Here is a 12,205-nt window from a genome sequence, read left to right as displayed (position 1 = left end):
GCATCATACAATATGTTACTTTTGCTTTTGAGCCAATGGTTTAAAGTAATAATAATATACTGTGTAGAGCACTTGAAATATTTTTGGGGAACAGCAAGAGCAACACCAACCAGCATCACACAATATGACTTTGCTTTTGAGTCAATCATTTAAATATAGCCTAGACTAACAGTCGTTGACAGATTTCGGGGAACTGCGAGAGAAACACCAACCAGAGTTACACAATAGACCACTTTTGGCATATTTCAGGGGACAGCATGTTTAATCGCAAACACCAAATCAAAGCCAAACATTTAAAACCATTTCCACTGACACCTGCTGGGGAGTCAAAGAAGACGACAAAGCAGACGACGTACCGAAAAAAATAAACCTGCTTTTCCTAAAACCACCTCCTTCCCTCTTTCTTCCCCCACTTATTTATAACAATACCTCCTGTACGCACTACCGTCCTCCTCTCACCCAGAGGCTGAGTTGATTAATGTATTTTGTTTCTAACGCCGCTCCTCTTCCTCCAGAAACAATAGTTGTTCTCTCCATCGCCTCGCTTTTGAATCAAAGCCAGCAGATTCCTAAAAATAGAGAATACAGGAACGAGTGCCTAGACATTTCTCCAGTGGCCCTCTCCTGAGTTGGTTGATTTAGGGTTTATCTTTTGATGTTGCCAGGAGAAAGGAGACATGGCTGTGGTGGTGGTGGTGGTAATGACCCAGACTATTTCTGGGGTGTTGGGTATCCCATCAGGCCTTGGGCCACATGGGGTTTCACCAACTGTGCCATCTGTACGTGCTGGGGATGGAAAGTGGCACCGCTACAGTATAGCCATGGGCACCTTGACTAGTGACGGATGTTAGTAGAGGCCTAAACCTTAACAAGTCATGAATGTTAGCAATTATTATTATGGGCAAGCCTGGTCCAAGATCTGTTTTGCATGACAAGGAGTGACAAGGAGTGGCATGATGGCACAAAAAGACTGATACCCAGTCTATCCATGGGCACCTTTAGCACTAAACCTTCACCAGTCATGGGTTCTATCATCAAACGGGTGTGAGCACTCTAGTCAGTCAGCTTTACCTTAACCAGATGACAGTGTAAGGAAGTTTATCAGCCGCAACAAGCCTCATCAATAATGACAATATCATTCAACCTTAAAATATATGTGCCTTAGCTCTTTAACTACTATAACTGTAGAAGCATTAAACATCCACCAGTCACGGGCATTATCACTTAACCCCAACTGGTCAAGCATATTAGAATCTAATACTTGTGTAATACCCTTTTGATAATCATTAACTTATCCAGTCATGAATGATGGGTGTCAGGTCAAAACCATAACCGGTGGAATGCACTGGCATTGCATGTCACGTTCGTTGAATGACGGGTCAGACCAAGGCGCAGCGTGATATACGTACATGTTTATTTTAACTATTAAACACACGACAAAACAACAAAGGAAACGAAACGTGAAGTCCAAGGTAGAACACACAACATACCTTACAAGGAACAAGATCCCACAACTAGACAGTGCCAATAGGCTGCTTAAGTATGGTGCCCAATCAGAGACAACGAGCGACAGCTGCCTCTGATTGGGAACCACACCGGCCAACATAGAACTAGACATACTAGATCCTCATACATAGAACAAGCACAACAAGGAATATACACACCCTGACTCATCCCCCCCCAAAGGTGCGGACTCCGACCGCACAACATAAACATAACAGGGTAGGGGCCGGGTGGGCATTCCGCCTCGGAGGCGGATCCGGCTCGGGGCGTGACGACCTCTCACTCTCCGCCTCCCTGTTGCGCCCCTGGTCTGGTCTAGACCTCGGCGCATTGCTTCCCCTCTCCTTCCTCCCACGATATGCCAGGCCCTGTCTGGACCCTGGTGTGGGAGACAAGTACCTGGAGAGGGGCTGACATCATGGTCTGGACTGGAGCCACTGACCGGAGCCGGACTAGGCACCGGTGGGGTGGACTGCTTTGGCTCCGGAGTGGAGCCGCTGACCGGAGCTGGATCAGGCACCGGTGGAGCGGACTGCTCTGGCTCCGGAGTAGAGCCGCTGACCGGAGCTGGATCAGGCACCGGTGGAGCGGACTGCTCTGGCTCCGGAGTGGAACGGCTGACCGGAACTGGATCAGGCACCGGTGGAGCGGACTGCTCTGGCTCCGAAGTGGAGCAGCTGACCGGTGCCGGACCAGGCACGGGCCGTGCCGGACTGGACAAACGCACCACTGGTCTGGTGCGAGAAGCAGGCACGGGCTGGACCGAACTAGGAACACGCACCACTGGCTTGGTGCGAGGGGCAGGAACAGGCCGGGCCGGGCTGGCGACGCGCACCACTGGCTTGGTGCGAGGAGCAGGAACAGGCCGGGCCAGACTGGCGACGCGCACCACTGGCTTGGTGCGAGGAGCAGGAACAGGCCGGGCCGGACTGGCGACGCGCACCACTGGCTTGGTGCGAGGAGCAGGAACAGGCCGGGCCGGACTGGCGACGCGCACCACTGGCTTGGTGCGAGGAGCAGGAACAGGCCGGGCTGGTGACGCGCACCACAGGCTTGGTGCGAGGAGCAGGAACAGGCCGGGCCAGGCCGGGCTGGCGACGCGCACCACAGGCTTGGTGCGAGGAGCAGGACCAGGCTGGGCCGGGCTGGCGACGCACACCACTGGCTTGGTGCGAGGAGCAGGAACAGGCCGTGCCGGGCTGGCGACGCGCACCACTGGCTTGGTGCGAGGAGCAGGAACAGGCCGGGGCGGGCTGGCGACGCGTACCACTGGCTTGGTGCGAGGAGCAGGAACAGGCCGGGCCGGGCTGGCGACGCGCACCACCGGCTTGGTGCGAGGAGCAGGAACAGGCCGGGCCGGGCTGGCGACGCGCACCACTGGCTTGGTGCGAGGAGCAGGAACAGGCCGAGGTGGGCTGGCGACGCGTACCACTGGCTTGGTGCGAGGAGCAGGAACAGGCCGGGCCGGGCTGGCGACGCGCACCACTGGCTTGGTGCGAGGAGCAGGAACAGGCCGGGCCGGGCTGGCGACGCGCACCACTGGCTTGGTGCGAGGAGCAGGAACAGGCCGGGCCGGACTGGCGACGCGCACCACTGGCTTGGTGCGAGGAGCAGGAAGAGGCCGGACTGGCGACGCGCACCACAGGCTTGGTGTGAGGGGCAGAAACAGGCCGGGCCGTACTGGGAACACGCACCACTGGCTTGGTGTGAGGGGCAGAAACAGGCCGGGCCGTACTGGGAACACGCACCACTGGCTTGGTGCGGGGAGCAGGAACGGGCCGGACCGGACTGGCGAGGAGCAGGACTGGGTTCCTTTATTAACCCCCGCTCCTTTTGCTGCCTAACCAGCTCCTCTCGCCGTGCCTCTACTCTTTCCTTCTCCCTTTTAGCCCCTGTAGCACCTCCCTCTGACCGAATAACCCCTGCTCCCTCTGAACCAATATCCCCCGTAACATGGTGGCCTCCTCTCCTAACCTGCAGATCCAACCTTTAACGGCCTCCTGCTGCCTCGTCGTCCACACCGTGTGCCCCACAAAAATGTTTTATTGGGGTTGCCTCTCGGGCCTCCGTCGTCGGCACTGTTGCCGCCGTTTCTCCTCTCCTACCTGGGCATCCTCCTTCATCGCCTTCCGATAACGGACGGCCTCCTCCTCCGTAATTCTCCCCCAACCAAGGTGGACATCTACTAACGTAACCTCCTGTTGAGTCCCAGGCGTTTGCTCCTTCTCGGCACGCTGCTTGGTCCTTGTTTGGTGGGATCTTCTGTCACGTTCGTTGAATGACGGGTCAGACCAAGGCGCAGCGTGATATACGTACATGTTTATTTTAACTATTAAACACACGACAAAACAACAAAGGAAACGAAACGTGAAGTCCAAGGTAGAACACACAACATACCTTACAAGGAACAAGATCCCACAACTAGACAGTGCCAATAGGCTGCATAAGTATTGCCCCCAATCAGAGACAACGAGCGACAGCTGCCTCTGATTGGGAACCACACCGGCCAACATAGAACTAGACATACTAGATCCTCATACATAGAACAAGCACAACAAGGAATATACACACCCTGACTCAACATATAAGCGTCCCCTGAGTCAGGGCGTGACACTGCAGGAGAACATATATACACTACCAGTCAAAAGTTTGGACACACCTACTCATTCAAGGGGTTTTCTTTATTCTTACTATTTTTTACATTGTAGAATAATAGTGAAGACATCAAAACTATGAAATAACACATATGGAATCATGCAGTAACCAAAAAAGTGTTAAACAAGTCAAAATATATTTTATATTTGAGATTCTTCAAATAGCCACCCTTTGCCTTGATGACAGCTTTGCACACTCTTGGCATTCTCTCAACTAGCTTCATGAGGTAGTCACCTAGAATGCATTTCAATTAACAGGTGTGCCTTCTTAAAAGTTAATTTGTGGAATTTCTTTCTTTCTTAATGTGTTTGAGCCTATCAGTTGTGTTGTGACAAGGTAGGGGGATATACAGAAGATAGCCCTATTTTGTAAAAGACCAAGTCCATATTATGGCAAGAACAGCTCATATAAGCAAAGAGAAACGACAGTCCATCATTACTTTAAGACATCAAGGACAGTCAATACGGAACATTTCAAGAACTTTGAACGTTTCTTCAAGTGCAGTCGCAAAAACCATCAAGTGCTATGATGAAACTGGCTCTCTTGAGGACCACCACAGGAATGGAAGACCCAGAGTTACCTCTGCTGCAGAGGATACGTTCATTAGAGTTAACTGCACCTCAGATTGCAGGCCAAATAAATGCTTCACAGAGTTCAAGTAACAGACACATCTCAACATCAACTGTTCAGAGGGGACTGTGTGAATCAGGCCTACATGGTCGGACTGCTGCAAAGAAACCACCACTAAAGGACACCAATAAGAAGAAGAGACCTGCTTGGGCCAAGAAACACGAGCAATGGACAAATTTGTCCTTTGGTCTGGAGTCCAAATTGGAGATTTTTGGTTCCAACCGCCGCGTCTTTGTGAGATGCGGTGTGGGTGAACGGATGATCTCCGCATGTGTAGTTCCCACCATAAAGCATGGAGGAGGAGGTGTGATGGTGTGGGGGTGCTTTGCTGGTGACACTGTCTGTGATTTATTTAGAATTCAAGGCACACTTAACCAGCATGGCTACCACAGCATTCTGCAGCGATACGCCATCCCATCTGGTTTGCGCTTAGTGGGACTATCATCATTTGTTTTTCAACAGGACAATGACCCAACAGTAAGGGCTATTTGACCAAGAAGGAGAGTGGTGGAGTGCTGCATCAGATGACCTGGCCTCCACAATCACCCGACCTCAACCCAATTGAGATGGTTTGGGATGAGTTGGACCGCAGAGTGAAGGAAAAGCAGCCAACAAGTGCTCAGCATATGTGGGAACTCCTTCAAGACTGTTGGAAAAGCATTCCAGGTGAAGCTGGTTGAGAGAATGCAAAGATTGTGCAAAGCTGTCTTTAAGGCAAAGGGTGGCTCCTTTGAAGAATCTAAAATCTAAAATATATTTTGATTTGTTTAATGCTTTCTCGGTTATTACATGATTCCATATGTGTTATTTCATAGTTTTGATGTCTTTACTATTATTTATTTATTATTAAAATAGTCAAAATAAAGAAAAACCCTTGAATGAGTAGGTGTGTCCAAACCTTTGACTGGTACTGTGTGTGTGTATATATATATATATATGCTTTATTGTCATATACACTGGATAGGTGCAGTGAAATGTGCTGTTTTACAGGGTCAGCCATAGTAGTACGGAGAGTAGTTAGAGTAGAGTAATCATGCTTCATGATTAGAGAACATACAATAACCTGTCATCCTTTTACCCAGAGCCATATATACAGAGCCATAGTATATAGAGATCTCGTCATATGTCTCTGTGTCACGAATTCAGCCGAGGCTGCCCCTCCTCCTTGCTCAGGCAGGCTTCAGTGTTCGTCGTCACCGGAGTACTAGCTGCCATCGATCTATGTTTCTGTGTTCTACTTGTTTTGTCTTTATTGTACACACCTGGTTCCCATTATGTTCATGATTTGTTCCCTATTTAACCCTTTGGCTCCAACTGTGTTGTGTGTGTGTTTGTTCTATGTTTGGGGTCATAGACTGGTGAGCGGGATTTGTCCTCCCTGCGTGGAGATTATGTTCATTTATTTTCACGAGTAAAGTACCATTACCTCCTTGCTGAAGGGGGGACCGGTGCGACTGCAGTGGTCAGCTGAGGCGGACAGGGCTTTTGGTCACCTGAAGGCCCTGTTTACCTCGGCTCCTGTGCTGGCTCATCCGGATCCCTCCATGGCATTCATAGTAGAGGTGGACGCGTCCGAGGCTGGGATAGGAGCTGTACTGTCTCAGCGCTCAGGTACGCAACCAAAGCTCCGCCCCTGTGCTTTCTTTTCGAAGAAGCTTAGCCCGGCGGAGCGCAACTATGATGTGGGGGACCGGGAGCTGTTAGCTGTTGTCGAGGCTCTGAAAGCGTGGAGGCATTGGCTTGAGGGGGCTAAACACCCTTTCCTCATTTTGACTGACCACCGCAATCTGGAGTACGTCCGGGCGGCGAGGAGACTGAACCCTCGCCAGGCAAGGTGGCCCATGTTTTTCACCCGTTTTGTGTTCACCCTTTCTTACAGACCAGGTTCCCAGAACGCTGAGGCAGACGCTCTGTCCCGGCTGTATGACACAAAGGAGAGGTCCATGGAGCCCACTCCCATACTTCCGGCTTCTTGTCTGGTGGCACCGGTGGTATGGACATCGAGCAGGCATTACGTACAGAGCCCACTCCCCCCCCCCCCCCCCCCCCCCCCCCCCAGTGTCCAGAGGGTCGTATGTATGTTCCGTTATATGTCCGCAATCGATTGATCTATTGGGCTCACACGTCACCCTCCTCTGGTCATCCTGGCATCGGTCGGACAGTGCACTTAGTGGGAAGTACTGGTGGCCCACTTTAGCTAAGGACGTGAGGGTTTATGTTTCCTCCTGCTCGGTGTGCGCCCAGTGCAAGGCACCTAGACACCTGCCCAGAGGGAAATTACAACCCCTACCTGTTCCACAACGGCCGTGGTCACACCTATCGGTGGATTTCATTACGGAACTTCCCCCGTCACAAGGGAACACCACGATCCTGGTCGTTGTGGATCGGGTTTCTCATTCCTCCCTACGGCCCTACAGACTGCGGAGGCCCTGTTTACACACGTCTTCCGGCACTACAGGGTACCTGAGGATATAGTGTCTGATCGGGGTTCCCAGTTCACCTCAAGGGTCTGGAGGGCGTTCATGGAACGTCTGGGGGTCTCGGTCAGCCTGACCTCAGGGTTTCACCCCGAGAGTAATGGGCAGGTGGAGAGAGTAAACCAGGATGTGGGTAGGTTATCAGCCGTTCTTGGCACCATGGCATCAGAGCCAGATCGAGGCACCTGCGGTGGATGAATGGTTTCAGCGCTTGAAGGAGACCTAGAACGCTGCCCATGTATGCCTGCAACAGGCTATCAGGCGACAGAAGGTGAGCGCCGACCGCCACCGCAGTTAGGCCCCGGTGTATGCACCGGGGGACCGGGTCTGGCTCTTGACCCGAAACCTGCCCCTTCGCCTGCCCTGCCGGAAGCTGGGTCAGCGGTTTGTGGGGCCATTTAAAGTCCTGAGGAGATTGAACGAGGTTTGTTATAGGTTACAGCTTCCTCCTGATTACCGTATTAACCCCTCGTTCCATGTGTCTCTCCTCAGGCCGATGGTAGCTGGTCCACTCCAGGAGTCTGAGGTACGGGAGGTTCCTCCGCCCCCACTGGACATCGAGGGGGCACCGGCGTACTCGGTCCGTTCCATCCTGGATTTGAGGAATTGGGTGGGGGGCCTGCAGTATCTCGGGGAGTGGGAGGGGTACGGTACGGAGGAATGGTGCTGGGTCCCTAGGAGGGATATCCTCGATCCCTCCCTGTTGAGGGATTTCCACCGTCGTCATTCGACTCGCCTTGCTCCGCATCCTCGAGGCCGGTGTCGGCGCACAGCTGGAGCCGCGCGTCAAGGGGGGGTACTGTCACGAATTCAGCCGAGGCTGCCCCTCCTCCTTGCTCGGGCAGGCTTCGGCGTTCGTCATCACCGGAGTACTAGCTGCCACCGATCTATGTTTCTGTGTTCTACTTGTTTTGTCTTTATTGTACACACCTGGTTCCCATTATGTTCATAATTTGTTCCCTATTTAACCCTCTGGCTCCAACTGTGTTGTATGCGTGTTTGTTCTATGTTTGGGGTCATAGACTGGTGAGCGGGATTTGTCCTCCCTGCGTGGAGATTATGTTCATTTATTTTCACAAGTAAAGTACGTTGTCTACTAGCTCTGTGTCCTGCGCCTGATTCCGTCCTACCGCTACACACTGACGCCTGACACTCTGCTTTCACCCACAAAATGATGAGTTCACTAGACTGCTCTATCCAATTTAAATCTGAAATGGCTGTAATTGATTATGCGTCTTTGAATTCCTGAGAGAGCATTTTGAAGGTTGTCGTTTGGCTCGGGTAAAGATGGCTGCTTCGACACCCCTGAGTGTATTTGCCTCTGGGAGAAGAGCCATCTGTTTGACCCCCTATTCAAATTGGGTCACATCATTTTAGGCGTTGGAAAAAGGAAAAACAAAGGAGCACGCCCGTTCGGTGCCGCTGTCAAAACTATTTTGCTGCGGGTTCAACACGTCAACAATTCAGCAGTCTCACCTCAGTAACCCTGAAGAAAATGGACGTGATGGAAAAAAACTGACTGCACAGCGCTTCCAACAAGCTTGAGTCATTCAGTGGAGCCGTTGAGAGGGGAGCTCGTGTATGTGTGTGTCGTTGAGCTGCATGGAGAATTCCCTGGGTAGTCATCCATTTATATCACCACAGCTACGTCGGGAGACTCTTCGCCACCAGCACAACCATCTGTTGGATCCCCCTGAAATTGGGTCACCTATGTGATCGGTTGGGAGAAAACGAGGACGTGGTTACATTACAGCAGTACCTACCAGGCAATTTGTGTTCATGTCACCCACACACTCACACAGTCCTCTATCTGACGTACTCATCAAATACCTACACTGTAACAAAGGGACGTCCGTAGTGCACTGTACACTGGCCCTCTTATAGTTAATTTAGTATCTCAGCCATGTAAAATGTATACAACAAATACATAAACTGATGGATGCCGTTTTTAGCAGTAGCTTGGTGACCAATGTCAACAGTGAAATGTGTTGTCATAGACATAACACCACTCTAACTTACTAAATGGGCTCTCAATTGAGTTAGAAGCCCTAACTAACCACTAACTAGTACAGGGCCTAACCAAACAGCACTGTTGTATTGCAGAGCGACCACAGCTCTTCGGCTGATGATCGAGGTGTGTATGGAGCTGAGGAACCACATGGGGACCTGCCTAAGACTGGCTACATCCAGGCCAGGTCCTGCTTCAACGCTCAGCTTAAGATCCTGCCAGGTAACCACACAGATACTAACACCAGGGTCATATTCATTAGTACATACCCTAGCAAAATGTAGCAAAACATTTTGCAACGGAAAACTAAGACAAGCATTTCTTATTGGACAACTTCAGGTAGTCCCTCCCTGTTTTAGGGAAACAGTTTTCTTCCATTTGGTGCCTAGTGAATACAATGCTAATGGATAGTTGATTGTCGTACTACATGCTGAAAGCTGGTTATACATCTATAAAGCCTTTACATATGTCCATAATGCTTTACTCTAAAATTATGGTGTGCATAGTTCAGACCATATTCAATTGAGCCCGCTTGAGCATCTTTGTTTTACTGCCCGTTCATTTCTAATTCTGAAACTGGAGGCATATCCCTGAGAAAGGAGTTTTCCTGGGAATTTGAATGGCAGACCGGTGTCCTTAGGTAATGGAATTTAACTTCAGTTCAACACTAATGGCAACAACAAAAAATCCCACCACTGCCAGCAATTACAGTTATGAAACATGCCCACCATCATCTTCACCATTAACCAGCTCACAGCGAATCGCTCCCAACACAGAAATGGAATGCTGTGAAGGTCTCAGATAATGGTTTTTAATGACTTTGAAGGACATGGTAATTTCTGGGAGGATGGGTGGGCTATTTTTAGGACTGTGAGGCTGAGTTGAGCTGCAGTTGTACCACTAGGGGAACGGGGAAGAGGACCTTCAGGGCATGGATGAGAGGCGTACAGCACGCTGCGGAGAGGGGGCGAGAGTTCTTGTTCAAGCCTATCTTCGTTTTTTCTCTTCCAGAGTTTGGCATATTGATAGTTAAGAAGATTTTCGGTCTGCTGATGGCTGTGGAAGATGAGGGGGGTTTTACATTACAAAAGTTAATGGCACATCGGATGGCCAGACACCGGAGGGCTGGAGGGGAAGTGGGAAACAACAATAATCTGCCTTAGTAAATCTGAGAGAGGTTTAAAACCAGGATTAAGGGGAGAGAGTATAACTGCTGCCATGCCGCGGTGGGAGGCATGCCCCTTTCTCTCTCTCTCTCTCTCTCTCTCTCTCTCTCTCTCTCTCTCTCTGCTATTTCTCTCCCACTCCTCCCTCCTCTCTCTGTTTCTCTCTCTCTGCCCTCATCCCTCCATCCAGCACTAGAAGACCTGCTTATGTATACAGCACAGTGCTTCGTTACATAACGGTCTGGGCCGACGCACCCAAGCCTGTTCTGAGCTCTCTTGGAGAGTACTGCTATCCTTAAGCTCCTAAGGAGAGCCTCAGCAGAAAGGAAATCCAGCCGGAAACAATAAGTGAGGCAAATACACTACATGACCAAAGGTATGTGGACACCCCTTCAAATTAGTGGATTTGGCTATTTCAGCCACACCCATTGCTGACAGGTGTATAAAATCGAGCACACCGCCATGCAATCTCCATAGACAAACATTGGCAGTAGAACGGCCCGTACTGAAGAGCTCAGTGACTTTCAACGTGGCACCATCATAGGATGCCACCTTTCCAACAAGTAAGTTCATCAAGTTTCTGCCCTGCTAGAGCTGCCCCGGTCAACTGTAAGTGCTGTTATTGTGAAGTGGAAACGTCTAGGTGCAGTCTAGGTGAAGTGGTAGGCCACACAAGCTCACAGAACGGGACAGCCGAGTGCTGAAGCGCGTAGCACGTAAAATCGTCTGTCCTCAGTTGCAACACTCACTACCGAGTTCCAAACTGCCTCTGGAAGCAATATCAGCACAAGAACTGTTTGTCAGGAGCTTCATGAAATGGGTTTCCATGGCTGAGCAGCCACACACAAGCCTAAGCTCACCATGCGCAATGCCAAGCGTCGGCTGGAGTGGTGTAAAGCTCGCCGCCATTGGACTCTGGAGCAGTGGAAACGCGTTCTTACACTTCACCATCTGGCAGTCCACGGACAAATCTGGGTTTGGTGGATGCCAAGAGAACGCTACCTGCCCAAATGCATAGTGCCAACTGTAAAGTTTGGTGGAGGAGGAATAATGGTCTGGGGCTATTTTACATGGTTCAGGCAAGGCCCCTTAGTTCCAGTGAAGTGAAATCTTAACACTACAGCATACAATGACATTCTATATGATTCTGTGCTTCCAACTTTGTGGCAAAAGTTTGGGGAAGGCCCTTTCCTGTTTCAGCATGACAATGCCCCCGTGCACAAAGCGAGGTCCATACAGAAATAGTTTGTCGAGATCAGTGTGGAAGAACTTGACTGGCCTGCACAGAGCCATCGAACACCTTTGGGATGAATTGGAATGCCAACTGCGAGCCAGACCTAATCGCCCAACATCAGTGCCCAACCTCACTAATGCTCTTGTGGCTGAATGGAAGCAAGTCCCCGCAGCAATGTTCCAACATCTAGTTGAAAGCCTTCCCAGAAGAGTGGAGGCTGTTACAGCAGCAAAGGGGGACCAACTCCATATTAATGCCCATGATTTTGGAATGAGATGTTCGACGAGCAGGTGTCCACATACTTTTGGCCATGTAGTGTTTCACATGATCTCTAGTGTTTACAAAAACCTCATGTCAAGCACATAGTTCTGGGCGCAATGGCCAAAATATCATATAATGGTATTTAACATTTAAAAAATACGGTATGACTGTATTTGACGGTATTTTATCTTTTTGAATAACAGAAGTTCTAAATTTTCTTTATGAGTAGTAAAGTGTGACAACACATATATTCTAAGTGGTTTCAATGGGT

General features: G+C 50.3%; 1 pseudogene across 1 annotated transcript in view; it reads left to right on the top strand.

The window, feature by feature from the left end:
* LOC311148095 (cilia- and flagella-associated protein 74-like) overlaps positions 1 to 12,205 on the top strand; it is a 166,023-nt pseudogene that overhangs the window by 60,561 nt on the left and 93,257 nt on the right. The window contains exon 21 of the transcript in view: positions 9,369 to 9,495. The product of the transcript in view is annotated as a cilia- and flagella-associated protein 74-like (transcript). The remainder of the gene's footprint in view (positions 1 to 9,368; positions 9,496 to 12,205) is intronic.

The sequence above is a fragment of the Coregonus lavaretus genome (genome assembly GCF_964263955.1).
Source record: "Coregonus lavaretus genome assembly, chromosome: 20".
NCBI lineage: Eukaryota > Metazoa > Chordata > Actinopteri > Salmoniformes > Salmonidae > Coregonus > Coregonus lavaretus.
Note: the sequence above shows the minus strand (reverse complement) of the source record. Positions and strands in the feature narration are given on the sequence as shown.